The 12,008-nt window shown below is 47.3% G+C and overlaps 27 non-coding genes across 27 annotated transcripts; all 27 read left to right on the top strand.

Moving 5' to 3' along the window:
- Positions 1 to 1,695: 1,695 nt before the first annotated feature.
- Positions 1,696 to 1,777, top strand: trnas-aga (transfer RNA serine (anticodon AGA)). Its single transcript has one exon. It is a non-coding gene; the product is annotated as a tRNA-Ser (tRNA).
- Positions 1,778 to 2,168: 391 nt separating this feature from the next.
- trnas-uga (transfer RNA serine (anticodon UGA)) lies at positions 2,169 to 2,250 on the top strand. The gene has a single exon. It is a non-coding gene; the product is annotated as a tRNA-Ser (tRNA).
- A 484-nt stretch (positions 2,251 to 2,734) lies between these two features.
- Positions 2,735 to 2,875, top strand: LOC141364575 (U4 spliceosomal RNA). Its single transcript, XR_012370286.1, has one exon. It is a non-coding gene; the product is annotated as a U4 spliceosomal RNA (small nuclear RNA).
- Positions 2,876 to 3,468: 593 nt separating this feature from the next.
- trnak-uuu (transfer RNA lysine (anticodon UUU)) lies at positions 3,469 to 3,541 on the top strand. Its single transcript has one exon. It is a non-coding gene; the product is annotated as a tRNA-Lys (tRNA).
- A 94-nt stretch (positions 3,542 to 3,635) lies between these two features.
- On the top strand, positions 3,636 to 3,717 carry trnas-aga (transfer RNA serine (anticodon AGA)). The gene has a single exon. It is a non-coding gene; the product is annotated as a tRNA-Ser (tRNA).
- A 189-nt stretch (positions 3,718 to 3,906) lies between these two features.
- Positions 3,907 to 3,978, top strand: trnah-gug (transfer RNA histidin (anticodon GUG)). The gene has a single exon. It is a non-coding gene; the product is annotated as a tRNA-His (tRNA).
- A 125-nt stretch (positions 3,979 to 4,103) lies between these two features.
- Positions 4,104 to 4,185, top strand: trnas-uga (transfer RNA serine (anticodon UGA)). Its single transcript has one exon. It is a non-coding gene; the product is annotated as a tRNA-Ser (tRNA).
- Positions 4,186 to 4,669: 484 nt separating this feature from the next.
- LOC141364485 (U4 spliceosomal RNA) lies at positions 4,670 to 4,810 on the top strand. The gene has a single exon (XR_012370195.1). It is a non-coding gene; the product is annotated as a U4 spliceosomal RNA (small nuclear RNA).
- Positions 4,811 to 5,403: 593 nt separating this feature from the next.
- On the top strand, positions 5,404 to 5,476 carry trnak-uuu (transfer RNA lysine (anticodon UUU)). The gene has a single exon. It is a non-coding gene; the product is annotated as a tRNA-Lys (tRNA).
- A 94-nt stretch (positions 5,477 to 5,570) lies between these two features.
- Positions 5,571 to 5,652, top strand: trnas-aga (transfer RNA serine (anticodon AGA)). The gene has a single exon. It is a non-coding gene; the product is annotated as a tRNA-Ser (tRNA).
- A 192-nt stretch (positions 5,653 to 5,844) lies between these two features.
- trnah-gug (transfer RNA histidin (anticodon GUG)) lies at positions 5,845 to 5,916 on the top strand. The gene has a single exon. It is a non-coding gene; the product is annotated as a tRNA-His (tRNA).
- Positions 5,917 to 6,041: 125 nt separating this feature from the next.
- On the top strand, positions 6,042 to 6,123 carry trnas-uga (transfer RNA serine (anticodon UGA)). Its single transcript has one exon. It is a non-coding gene; the product is annotated as a tRNA-Ser (tRNA).
- A 484-nt stretch (positions 6,124 to 6,607) lies between these two features.
- LOC141364484 (U4 spliceosomal RNA) lies at positions 6,608 to 6,748 on the top strand. Its single transcript, XR_012370194.1, has one exon. It is a non-coding gene; the product is annotated as a U4 spliceosomal RNA (small nuclear RNA).
- A 593-nt stretch (positions 6,749 to 7,341) lies between these two features.
- trnak-uuu (transfer RNA lysine (anticodon UUU)) lies at positions 7,342 to 7,414 on the top strand. The gene has a single exon. It is a non-coding gene; the product is annotated as a tRNA-Lys (tRNA).
- A 94-nt stretch (positions 7,415 to 7,508) lies between these two features.
- On the top strand, positions 7,509 to 7,590 carry trnas-aga (transfer RNA serine (anticodon AGA)). Its single transcript has one exon. It is a non-coding gene; the product is annotated as a tRNA-Ser (tRNA).
- A 192-nt stretch (positions 7,591 to 7,782) lies between these two features.
- On the top strand, positions 7,783 to 7,854 carry trnah-gug (transfer RNA histidin (anticodon GUG)). Its single transcript has one exon. It is a non-coding gene; the product is annotated as a tRNA-His (tRNA).
- A 125-nt stretch (positions 7,855 to 7,979) lies between these two features.
- On the top strand, positions 7,980 to 8,061 carry trnas-uga (transfer RNA serine (anticodon UGA)). Its single transcript has one exon. It is a non-coding gene; the product is annotated as a tRNA-Ser (tRNA).
- A 484-nt stretch (positions 8,062 to 8,545) lies between these two features.
- Positions 8,546 to 8,686, top strand: LOC141364483 (U4 spliceosomal RNA). The gene has a single exon (XR_012370193.1). It is a non-coding gene; the product is annotated as a U4 spliceosomal RNA (small nuclear RNA).
- A 593-nt stretch (positions 8,687 to 9,279) lies between these two features.
- Positions 9,280 to 9,352, top strand: trnak-uuu (transfer RNA lysine (anticodon UUU)). Its single transcript has one exon. It is a non-coding gene; the product is annotated as a tRNA-Lys (tRNA).
- Positions 9,353 to 9,446: 94 nt separating this feature from the next.
- On the top strand, positions 9,447 to 9,528 carry trnas-aga (transfer RNA serine (anticodon AGA)). The gene has a single exon. It is a non-coding gene; the product is annotated as a tRNA-Ser (tRNA).
- Positions 9,529 to 9,720: 192 nt separating this feature from the next.
- On the top strand, positions 9,721 to 9,792 carry trnah-gug (transfer RNA histidin (anticodon GUG)). The gene has a single exon. It is a non-coding gene; the product is annotated as a tRNA-His (tRNA).
- Positions 9,793 to 9,917: 125 nt separating this feature from the next.
- trnas-uga (transfer RNA serine (anticodon UGA)) lies at positions 9,918 to 9,999 on the top strand. Its single transcript has one exon. It is a non-coding gene; the product is annotated as a tRNA-Ser (tRNA).
- Positions 10,000 to 10,483: 484 nt separating this feature from the next.
- LOC141364482 (U4 spliceosomal RNA) lies at positions 10,484 to 10,624 on the top strand. The gene has a single exon (XR_012370192.1). It is a non-coding gene; the product is annotated as a U4 spliceosomal RNA (small nuclear RNA).
- A 593-nt stretch (positions 10,625 to 11,217) lies between these two features.
- trnak-uuu (transfer RNA lysine (anticodon UUU)) lies at positions 11,218 to 11,290 on the top strand. The gene has a single exon. It is a non-coding gene; the product is annotated as a tRNA-Lys (tRNA).
- Positions 11,291 to 11,384: 94 nt separating this feature from the next.
- trnas-aga (transfer RNA serine (anticodon AGA)) lies at positions 11,385 to 11,466 on the top strand. Its single transcript has one exon. It is a non-coding gene; the product is annotated as a tRNA-Ser (tRNA).
- A 192-nt stretch (positions 11,467 to 11,658) lies between these two features.
- Positions 11,659 to 11,730, top strand: trnah-gug (transfer RNA histidin (anticodon GUG)). The gene has a single exon. It is a non-coding gene; the product is annotated as a tRNA-His (tRNA).
- A 125-nt stretch (positions 11,731 to 11,855) lies between these two features.
- trnas-uga (transfer RNA serine (anticodon UGA)) lies at positions 11,856 to 11,937 on the top strand. Its single transcript has one exon. It is a non-coding gene; the product is annotated as a tRNA-Ser (tRNA).
- The last annotated feature ends 71 nt before the right edge of the window (positions 11,938 to 12,008 follow it).

The raw sequence follows: 12,008 nt of genomic DNA, 5'->3' as shown, positions 1-12,008 counted from the left end.
CAAACATCATGGACTCCGCCTTTAAGTAAGAGTAAAGTTACTTTAATAATATTTTACTTAAGTAAAGTTACTGGTCTAAAAATCTACTCAAGTAAAAAGTAAGTCATTTTAATTTTAAGAGTAAAAGTTACTTTTTTACAGCGGGGAGAGGTTTCTAGTATAGTTCACAAAGGAAGGATATGTACATCTCAAACTATGTTTTTAATTGTAAACATCTCTGCAATTAAAGTGCAATAACAAATGTTAATAAAATAAAAAGCTTTTTTATAACTAAGAAACATTTATGGAATTATTTAATGATTTGTACAGGTGAGTTATGCACTTTTGAAGCAAAAATAATATGAGGTCAGCAGCTAGTAAATACAATCATTATATGAAGGTTGTAATTGATGTATTGCTGGTAACATACATTATGTTATTAAACTATATACATAAATGAGCATATAATGAGATGAGTGCCATGGCTATACACATCCTTTACACGTTTATTAGCTCCCAGACCTGTGTACCTGGTGTCTTTCAATCTCTCTCTCTCTCTCTCTCTCTCTCTCTGCAATGTCTAATGATCTGGGCACTCTCGAGGACGTTCTTAAGTTGTTTGACTTGACGCGCAGCTGCTAGACCTCGGAAGATAATGCGCATGTATTAAAAAAGCATCGTGCAAATTAGCGGTTAAAACCCGGTCGGCAATTCTCAAACTCCGTACTCAAGAGCATGAACCCTAATTGAACGAAACAATCGCTTTGCGTCAATGGCCAGGGGTTTCTTTCGTAAGAATTGAATTGAGGGTCTGCATTAGCCCGCGCCTGTCTCGTCCTTCTCCATGGTTCTTTTTGCGCGTTCCCCCGCCCATCAATCCATCATCCGACCGTGGCGCATCTTTATCACCTTACTTTTTTATTTATTATTTACTCAGTAACGGATATGATTTAACATGTAGCTAAGTAGCCTACAATACTTTAAACATACTTAAGTAAAAGTAAAGTACAGATTTTAAAAACTACTCAAAGTAAAAGTACACAGAAAACTCAGTTACAGTAAAGGTGAGTAAATGTAATTTGTTACTTTCAGCTCTGCCTCACCTCTGCATGAATGCATAAAAATGTTTTCTCGATCGTTTATCTGCTTCTGTTCTCAGAAAACGAAATATGTTCATGTTTATATGTCAAAATAGTCAATTTTTAAATGTTTTAAAACATATGAGGATAAACTGATAAGTGATGGGAAACGTTGTATTGTGTATATAGCTGATTAACGCGTCGGCTCCGTACACTTCTCTACCACCGGACTGTGTGTCAGTGGTGAGGTAAAAGGGGCGCGGGCAGTGGACCAAACCACTGTGAGGCAAGGGAGGGGGAATCAAATGTTTAAAACGTTTTTTTGTTGTTGCTCCGTTTGAATTTGTATTGTTTCACTTCTTACACAACTATTTTAAGTATTATGAATCATTAAATTATTTTCAATACACATATTCTAATGATATTTTAGGGGGGACAACCCTCAGAGAGGGGGGGTCCTGTCCCCCCCGACCCCCCCGGGATTTCCGCCCATGCATCAGACTTTTAATCTGAGGGTCCAGGGTTCAAGTCCCTGTTCGGGCGATGAGTAACCTCGATCGCCTTTTGTGCTGGTGTGTCTAGAGCTCCGTTTCGGAGGGAACGGCCAAAGAATAAAGTTTATCAACACTGGCGGCATGTAGTCGTGGCCGAGTGGTTAAGGCGATGGACTAGAAATCCATTGGGGTCTCCCGGCGCAAGTTCGAATCCTGCCGACTACGTCTTTAGACTTCTCCCTTTGGCTTTCATGGCAGCTTTCTGCCTCGGGGACCGACCGAATCTACTTCGACAGGGGTTTTGCCGTTGAAAAGAACTCAAAAATGATTGTGACTTCTGCATAGAGACGGCAGTCCCCTCACGGCCATTGTACTCAGGCAGACCCGCGTGCAGGTTTCTTGGGCAGCCCGGTGGCACGCCGTGATCGTATAGTGGTTAGTACTCTGCGTTGTGGCCGCAGCAACCCCGGTTCGAATCCGGCTCACGGCAGCCCTTCCCGGGGAAGTCTGTTGGGGTCTTGCCGCCCCTGCCCTTTTTTGTGATCGGCTTGTTGCCTGACCTTCGGGTTTTTTTCAGCACACTCCAGGTCCAGAGCGTTCGGAGGGTTGCCCTGTTGTAGTCGTGGCCGAGTGGTTAAGGCGATGGACTTGAAATCCATTGGGGTCTCCGCGCACAGGTTCAAACCCTGCCGACTACGAGTGTCTGTTCCCTGGCTTTGGACTACTCTTGTTGTACGTTCCAGCTCACGAGCTGCTTTATTTCTGCAGCTCAAGTATATGGTTTTGACCACATACTGCACTTACAGCATGAAACCATAGAAGAGCTGGAACAGGTCTTTGTTTACAACTGTTGTAGATCGTCGCTAATCCAGTTGATCCTGACCTGAGCCATTTTCTGAGAGGTTAAGGACTATGGCTCCACCCTCTTTGTTTTCGGGATTCCCACAATTCTCTCCCCCGGATTGTTTTCCTTAAATAATTCAAACGTGTATTTGCACTTTTGCTTTTCTAAGTAGAAAGCGGATCATGAACAAACTTGTTGTGCAGATCTCTCACCTGCTGAAAAGGCACAGCATGCAGCAAAGCAGCACCTGAAGTCTACTTTCAGTTTTTAAGCTTGAATACCACCCTGTCGTCCAGCGTCCGGGAATGTGAACAGGAGAGGTCGTGACCTTTTCCATCATTCTTTCGCAGAGGCAATATCGTAGCCTATGAGGTTTATCCGAGGCGTGATCATTGCTGGTTGAAAACTTTACCCAATACCCCGCCAGAATGACTTGAAATACAGTCAGCTTTGGCAATTTTTGCCAGTCTCTTGAGAGACTTACGAGTTTGTTGCAAAAGAGAAGTTTGTTGTGTGTGGTTTTTTGTTTTGATGTTTATAGTCCCGAGATTAAAAGCGTCAAAGTTTGATTCCGGTACTTGACATCGCATTGATTTCGCCCCTCGGTCGGGCAATCACTACCAAGGATATCACGGTGACGTTTTCACACGACACCCTTTATTTATGTTGGACGGTTTTATGTAGAAAAGACCAAATCACAAAAAAGATTTTAGCTGGGTTTTCACGGGCAGGCTCACGTTTTGTCAAATGTGCTTTTTCTCGTGCAGCTCAGGAGTCACTTCGGCATGTTACGTAGACGTAGCTACATTTCCTTGAGCTTAGAAACGTTGCCTCTCTGGTGACGTTTTGGATGAAGACTGCTTTTCCTGAAGTAAAGAGAGTCTCAAGCAGAAGCAAGATTTCTCCACTTAAATAGATAATACGCACTCTGTTTGAAGGCTGAAGCAGTTACCTGCTCATTCTGGCATTCTAGTAATATTTACCCTGTCCATAGACCAAAGAGTAGCTAACAGGTCATGGTAATGAAATCCCGTACCTGCCTGAGGCGTGAAGCCCTGGGACTCTTTTGTGAGCCCGGATAGCTCAGTCGGTAGAGCATCAGACTTTTAATCTGAGGGTCCAGGGTTCAAGTCCCTGTTCGGGCGATGAGTAACCTCGATCGCCTTTTGTGCTGGTGTGTCTAGAGCTCCGTTTCGGAGGGAACGGCCAAAGAATAAAGTTTATCAACACTGGCGGCATGTAGTCGTGGCCGAGTGGTTAAGGCGATGGACTAGAAATCCATTGGGGTCTCCCCGCGCAAGTTCGAATCCTGCCGACTACGTCTTTAGACTTCTCCCTTTGGCTTTCATGGCAGCTTCCTGCCTCGGGGACCGAATCTACTTCGACAGGGGTTTTGCCGTTGAAAAGAACTCAAAAATGATTGTGACTTCTGCATAGAGACGGCAGTCCCCTCACGGCCATTGTACTCAGGCAGACCCGCATGCAGGTTTCTTGGGCAGCCCGGTGGCACGCCGTGATCGTATAGTGGTTAGTACTCTGCGTTGTGGCCGCAGCAACCCCGGTTCGAATCCGGGTCACGGCAGCCCTTCCCGGGGAAGTCTGCTGGGGTCTTGCCGCCCCTGCCCTTTTTTGTGATCGGCTTGTTGCCTGACCTTCGGGTTTTTTCAGCACAGTCCAGGCCCAGAGCGTGCACGGGGTTGCCCTGTTGTAGTCGTGGCCGAGTGGTTAAGGCGATGGACTTGAAATCCATTGGGGTCTCCGCGCACAGGTTCAAACCCTGCCGACTACGAGTGTCTGTTCCCTGGCTTTGGACTGCTCTTGTTGTACGTTCCAGCTCACGAGCTGCTTTATTTCTGCAGCTCAAGTATATGGTTTTGACCACATACTGCACTTACAGCATGAAACCATAGAAGAGCTGGAACAGGTCTTTGTTTTCAACTGTTGTAGATCGTCGCTAATCCAGTTGATCCTGACCTGAGCCATTTTCCGAGAGGTTAAGGACTATGGCTCCACCCTCTTTGTTTTCGGGATTCCCACCATTCTCTCCCCCGGATTGTTTTCCTTAAATAATTCAAACGTGTATTTGCACTTTTGCTTTTCTAAGTAGAAAGCGGATCATGAACAAACTTGTTGTGCAGATCTCTCACCTGCTGAAAAGGCACAACATGCAGCAAAGCAGCACCTGAAGTCTAATTTCAGTTTTTAAGCTTGAATACCACCCTGTCGTCCAGCGTCCGGGAATGTGAACAGGAGAGGTCGTGACCTTTTCCATCATTCTTTCGCAGAGGCAATATCGTAGCCTATGAGGTTTATCCGAGGCGTGATCATTGCTGGTTGAAAACTTTACCCAATACCCCGCCAGGATGACTTGAAATACAGTCAGCTTTGGCAATTTTTGCCAGTCTCTTGAGAGACTTACGACTTTGTTGCAAAAGAGAAGTTTGTTGTGTGTGGTTTTTTGTTTTGATGTTTATAGTCCCGAGATTAAAAGCGTCAAAGTTTGATTCCGGTACTTGACATCGCATTGATTTCGCCCCTCGGTCGGGCAATCACTACCAAGGATATCACGGTGACGTTTTCACACGACACCCTTTATTTATGTTGGACGGTTTTATGTAGAAAAGACCAAATCACAAAAAAGATTTTAGCTGGGTTTTCACTGGCAGGCTCACGTTTTGTCAAATGTGCTCTTTCTCGTGCAGCTCAAGAGTCACTTCGGCATGTTACGTAGACGTAGCTACATTTCCTTGAGCTTAGAAACGTTGCCTCTCTGGTGACGTTTTGGATGAAGACTGCTTTTCCTGAAGTAAAGAGAGTCTCAAGCAGAAGCAAGATTTCTCCACTTAAATAGATAATACGCACTCTGTTTGAAGGCTGAAGCAGTTACCTGCTCATTCTGGCATTCTAGTAATATTTACCCTGTCCATAGACCAAAGAGTAGCTAACAGGTCATGGTAATGAAATCCCGTACTTGCCTGAGGCGTGAAGCCCTGGGACTCTTTTGTGAGCCCGGATAGCTCAGTCGGTAGAGCATCAGACTTTTAATCTGAGGGTCCAGGGTTCAAGTCCCTGTTCGGGCGATGAGTAACCTCGATCGCCTTTTGTGCTGGTGTGTCTAGAGCTCCGTTTCGGAGGGAACGGCCAAAGAATAAAGTTTACCAACAGTGGCGGCATGTAGTCGTGGCCGAGTGGTTAAGGCGATGGACTAGAAATCCATTGGGGTCTCCCCGCGCAAGTTCGAATCCTGCCGACTACGTCTTTAGACTTCTCCCTTTGGCTTTCATGGCAGCTTCCTGCCTCGGGGACCGAATCTACTTCGACAGGGGTTTTGCCGTTTTTAAAAAAAACTCAAAAATGATTGTGACTTCTGCATAGAGACGGCAGTCCCCTCACGGCCATTGTACTCAGGCAGACCCGCATGCAGGTTTCTTGGGCAGCCCGGTGGCACGCCGTGATCGTATAGTGGTTAGTACTCTGCGTTGTGGCCGCAGCAACCCCGGTTCGAATCCGGGTCACGGCAGCCCTTCCCGGGGAAGTCTGCTGGGGTCTTGCCGCCCCTGCCCTTTTTTGTGATCGGCTTGTTGCCTGACCTTCGGGTTTTTTCAGCACAGTCCAGGCCCAGAGCGTGCACGGGGTTGCCCTGTTGTAGTCGTGGCCGAGTGGTTAAGGCGATGGACTTGAAATCCATTGGGGTCTCCCCGCGCAGGTTCAAACCCTGCCGACTACGAGTGTCTGTTCCCTGGCTTTGGACTGCTCTTGTTGTACGTTCCAGCTCACGAGCTGCTTTATTTCTGCAGCTCAAGTATATGGTTTTGACCACATACTGCACTTACAGCATGAAACCATAGAAGAGCTGGAACAGGTCTTTGTTTTCAACTGTTGTAGATCGTCGCTAATCCAGTTGATCCTGACCTGAGCCATTTTCCGAGAGGTTAAGGACTATGGCTCCACCCTCTTTGTTTTCGGGATTCCCACCATTCTCTCCCCCGGATTGTTTTCCTTAAATAATTCAAACGTGTATTTGCACTTTTGCTTTTCTAAGTAGAAAGCGGATCATGAACAAACTTGTTGTGCAGATCTCTCACCTGCTGAAAAGGCACAACATGCAGCAAAGCAGCACCTGAAGTCTAATTTCAGTTTTTAAGCTTGAATACCACCCTGTCGTCCAGCGTCCGGGAATGTGAACAGGAGAGGTCGTGACCTTTTCCATCATTCTTTCGCAGAGGCAATATCGTAGCCTATGAGGTTTATCCGAGGCGTGATCATTGCTGGTTGAAAACTTTACCCAATACCCCGCCAGGATGACTTGAAATACAGTCAGCTTTGGCAATTTTTGCCAGTCTCTTGAGAGACTTACGACTTTGTTGCAAAAGAGAAGTTTGTTGTGTGTGGTTTTTTGTTTTGATGTTTATAGTCCCGAGATTAAAAGCGTCAAAGTTTGATTCCGGTACTTGACATCGCATTGATTTCGCCCCTCGGTCGGGCAATCACTACCAAGGATATCACGGTGACGTTTTCACACGACACCCTTTATTTATGTTGGACGGTTTTATGTAGAAAAGACCAAATCACAAAAAAGATTTTAGCTGGGTTTTCACTGGCAGGCTCACGTTTTGTCAAATGTGCTCTTTCTCGTGCAGCTCAAGAGTCACTTCGGCATGTTACGTAGACGTAGCTACATTTCCTTGAGCTTAGAAACGTTGCCTCTCTGGTGACGTTTTGGATGAAGACTGCTTTTCCTGAAGTAAAGAGAGTCTCAAGCAGAAGCAAGATTTCTCCACTTAAATAGATAATACGCACTCTGTTTGAAGGCTGAAGCAGTTACCTGCTCATTCTGGCATTCTAGTAATATTTACCCTGTCCATAGACCAAAGAGTAGCTAACAGGTCATGGTAATGAAATCCCGTACTTGCCTGAGGCGTGAAGCCCTGGGACTCTTTTGTGAGCCCGGATAGCTCAGTCGGTAGAGCATCAGACTTTTAATCTGAGGGTCCAGGGTTCAAGTCCCTGTTCGGGCGATGAGTAACCTCGATCGCCTTTTGTGCTGGTGTGTCTAGAGCTCCGTTTCGGAGGGAACGGCCAAAGAATAAAGTTTACCAACAGTGGCGGCATGTAGTCGTGGCCGAGTGGTTAAGGCGATGGACTAGAAATCCATTGGGGTCTCCCCGCGCAAGTTCGAATCCTGCCGACTACGTCTTTAGACTTCTCCCTTTGGCTTTCATGGCAGCTTCCTGCCTCGGGGACCGAATCTACTTCGACAGGGGTTTTGCCGTTTTTAAAAAAAACTCAAAAATGATTGTGACTTCTGCATAGAGACGGCAGTCCCCTCACGGCCATTGTACTCAGGCAGACCCGCATGCAGGTTTCTTGGGCAGCCCGGTGGCACGCCGTGATCGTATAGTGGTTAGTACTCTGCGTTGTGGCCGCAGCAACCCCGGTTCGAATCCGGGTCACGGCAGCCCTTCCCGGGGAAGTCTGCTGGGGTCTTGCCGCCCCTGCCCTTTTTTGTGATCGGCTTGTTGCCTGACCTTCGGGTTTTTTCAGCACAGTCCAGGCCCAGAGCGTGCACGGGGTTGCCCTGTTGTAGTCGTGGCCGAGTGGTTAAGGCGATGGACTTGAAATCCATTGGGGTCTCCCCGCGCAGGTTCAAACCCTGCCGACTACGAGTGTCTGTTCCCTGGCTTTGGACTGCTCTTGTTGTACGTTCCAGCTCACGAGCTGCTTTATTTCTGCAGCTCAAGTATATGGTTTTGACCACATACTGCACTTACAGCATGAAACCATAGAAGAGCTGGAACAGGTCTTTGTTTTCAACTGTTGTAGATCGTCGCTAATCCAGTTGATCCTGACCTGAGCCATTTTCCGAGAGGTTAAGGACTATGGCTCCACCCTCTTTGTTTTCGGGATTCCCACCATTCTCTCCCCCGGATTGTTTTCCTTAAATAATTCAAACGTGTATTTGCACTTTTGCTTTTCTAAGTAGAAAGCGGATCATGAACAAACTTGTTGTGCAGATCTCTCACCTGCTGAAAAGGCACAACATGCAGCAAAGCAGCACCTGAAGTCTAATTTCAGTTTTTAAGCTTGAATACCACCCTGTCGTCCAGCGTCCGGGAATGTGAACAGGAGAGGTCGTGACCTTTTCCATCATTCTTTCGCAGAGGCAATATCGTAGCCTATGAGGTTTATCCGAGGCGTGATCATTGCTGGTTGAAAACTTTACCCAATACCCCGCCAGGATGACTTGAAATACAGTCAGCTTTGGCAATTTTTGCCAGTCTCTTGAGAGACTTACGACTTTGTTGCAAAAGAGAAGTTTGTTGTGTGTGGTTTTTTGTTTTGATGTTTATAGTCCCGAGATTAAAAGCGTCAAAGTTTGATTCCGGTACTTGACATCGCATTGATTTCGCCCCTCGGTCGGGCAATCACTACCAAGGATATCACGGTGACGTTTTCACACGACACCCTTTATTTATGTTGGACGGTTTTATGTAGAAAAGACCAAATCACAAAAAAGATTTTAGCTGGGTTTTCACTGGCAGGCTCACGTTTTGTCAAATGTGCTCTTTCTCGTGCAGCTCAAGAGTCACTTCGGCATGTTACGTAGACGTAGCTACATTTCCTTGAGCTTAGAAACGTTGCCTCTCTGGTGACGTTTTGGATGAAGACTGCTTTTCCTGAAGTAAAGAGAGTCTCAAGCAGAAGCAAGATTTCTCCACTTAAATAGATAATACGCACTCTGTTTGAAGGCTGAAGCAGTTACCTGCTCATTCTGGCATTCTAGTAATATTTACCCTGTCCATAGACCAAAGAGTAGCTAACAGGTCATGGTAATGAAATCCCGTACTTGCCTGAGGCGTGAAGCCCTGGGACTCTTTTGTGAGCCCGGATAGCTCAGTCGGTAGAGCATCAGACTTTTAATCTGAGGGTCCAGGGTTCAAGTCCCTGTTCGGGCGATGAGTAACCTCGATCGCCTTTTGTGCTGGTGTGTCTAGAGCTCCGTTTCGGAGGGAACGGCCAAAGAATAAAGTTTACCAACAGTGGCGGCATGTAGTCGTGGCCGAGTGGTTAAGGCGATGGACTAGAAATCCATTGGGGTCTCCCCGCGCAAGTTCGAATCCTGCCGACTACGTCTTTAGACTTCTCCCTTTGGCTTTCATGGCAGCTTCCTGCCTCGGGGACCGAATCTACTTCGACAGGGGTTTTGCCGTTTTTAAAAAAAACTCAAAAATGATTGTGACTTCTGCATAGAGACGGCAGTCCCCTCACGGCCATTGTACTCAGGCAGACCCGCATGCAGGTTTCTTGGGCAGCCCGGTGGCACGCCGTGATCGTATAGTGGTTAGTACTCTGCGTTGTGGCCGCAGCAACCCCGGTTCGAATCCGGGTCACGGCAGCCCTTCCCGGGGAAGTCTGCTGGGGTCTTGCCGCCCCTGCCCTTTTTTGTGATCGGCTTGTTGCCTGACCTTCGGGTTTTTTCAGCACAGTCCAGGCCCAGAGCGTGCACGGGGTTGCCCTGTTGTAGTCGTGGCCGAGTGGTTAAGGCGATGGACTTGAAATCCATTGGGGTCTCCCCGCGCAGGTTCAAACCCTGCCGACTACGAGTGTCTGTTCCCTGGCTTTGGACTGCTCTTGTTGTACGTTCCAGCTCACGAGCTGCTTTATTTCTGCAGCTCAAGTATATGGTTTTGACCACATACTGCACTTACAGCATGAAACCATAGAAGAGCTGGAACAGGTCTTTGTTTTCAACTGTTGTAGATCGTCGCTAATCCAGTTGATCCTGACCTGAGCCATTTTCCGAGAGGTTAAGGACTATGGCTCCACCCTCTTTGTTTTCGGGATTCCCACCATTCTCTCCCCCGGATTGTTTTCCTTAAATAATTCAAACGTGTATTTGCACTTTTGCTTTTCTAAGTAGAAAGCGGATCATGAACAAACTTGTTGTGCAGATCTCTCACCTGCTGAAAAGGCACAACATGCAGCAAAGCAGCACCTGAAGTCTAATTTCAGTTTTTAAGCTTGAATACCACCCTGTCGTCCAGCGTCCGGGAATGTGAACAGGAGAGGTCGTGACCTTTTCCATCATTCTTTCGCAGAGGCAATATCGTAGCCTATGAGGTTTATCCGAGGCGTGATCATTGCTGGTTGAAAACTTTACCCAATACCCCGCCAGGATGACTTGAAATACAGTCAGCTTTGGCAATTTTTGCCAGTCTCTTGAGAGACTTACGACTTTGTTGCAAAAGAGAAGTTTGTTGTGTGTGGTTTTTTGTTTTGATGTTTATAGTCCCGAGATTAAAAGCGTCAAAGTTTGATTCCGGTACTTGACATCGCATTGATTTCGCCCCTCGGTCGGGCAATCACTACCAAGGATATCACGGTGACGTTTTCACACGACACCCTTTATTTATGTTGGACGGTTTTATGTAGAAAAGACCAAATCACAAAAAAGATTTTAGCTGGGTTTTCACTGGCAGGCTCACGTTTTGTCAAATGTGCTCTTTCTCGTGCAGCTCAAGAGTCACTTCGGCATGTTACGTAGACGTAGCTACATTTCCTTGAGCTTAGAAACGTTGCCTCTCTGGTGACGTTTTGGATGAAGACTGCTTTTCCTGAAGTAAAGAGAGTCTCAAGCAGAAGCAAGATTTCTCCACTTAAATAGATAATACGCACTCTGTTTGAAGGCTGAAGCAGTTACCTGCTCATTCTGGCATTCTAGTAATATTTACCCTGTCCATAGACCAAAGAGTAGCTAACAGGTCATGGTAATGAAATCCCGTACTTGCCTGAGGCGTGAAGCCCTGGGACTCTTTTGTGAGCCCGGATAGCTCAGTCGGTAGAGCATCAGACTTTTAATCTGAGGGTCCAGGGTTCAAGTCCCTGTTCGGGCGATGAGTAACCTCGATCGCCTTTTGTGCTGGTGTGTCTAGAGCTCCGTTTCGGAGGGAACGGCCAAAGAATAAAGTTTACCAACAGTGGCGGCATGTAGTCGTGGCCGAGTGGTTAAGGCGATGGACTAGAAATCCATTGGGGTCTCCCCGCGCAAGTTCGAATCCTGCCGACTACGTCTTTAGACTTCTCCCTTTGGCTTTCATGGCAGCTTCCTGCCTCGGGGACCGAATCTACTTCGACAGGGGTTTTGCCGTTTTTAAAAAAAACTCAAAAATGATTGTGACTTCTGCATAGAGACGGCAGTCCCCTCACGGCCATTGTACTCAGGCAGACCCGCATGCAGGTTTCTTGGGCAGCCCGGTGGCACGCCGTGATCGTATAGTGGTTAGTACTCTGCGTTGTGGCCGCAGCAACCCCGGTTCGAATCCGGGTCACGGCAGCCCTTCCCGGGGAAGTCTGCTGGGGTCTTGCCGCCCCTGCCCTTTTTTGTGATCGGCTTGTTGCCTGACCTTCGGGTTTTTTCAGCACAGTCCAGGCCCAGAGCGTGCACGGGGTTGCCCTGTTGTAGTCGTGGCCGAGTGGTTAAGGCGATGGACTTGAAATCCATTGGGGTCTCCCCGCGCAGGTTCAAACCCTGCCGACTACGAGTGTCTGTTCCCTGGCTTTGGACTGCTCTTGTTGTACGTTCCAGCTCACGAGCTGCTTTATTTCTGCAGC

The sequence above is a fragment of the Misgurnus anguillicaudatus genome, chromosome 6, assembly GCF_027580225.2.
Source record: "Misgurnus anguillicaudatus chromosome 6, ASM2758022v2, whole genome shotgun sequence".
In the NCBI taxonomy this organism is placed as follows: domain Eukaryota; kingdom Metazoa; phylum Chordata; class Actinopteri; order Cypriniformes; family Cobitidae; genus Misgurnus; species Misgurnus anguillicaudatus.
This window is presented reverse-complemented; position numbering and strand designations above follow the sequence as displayed.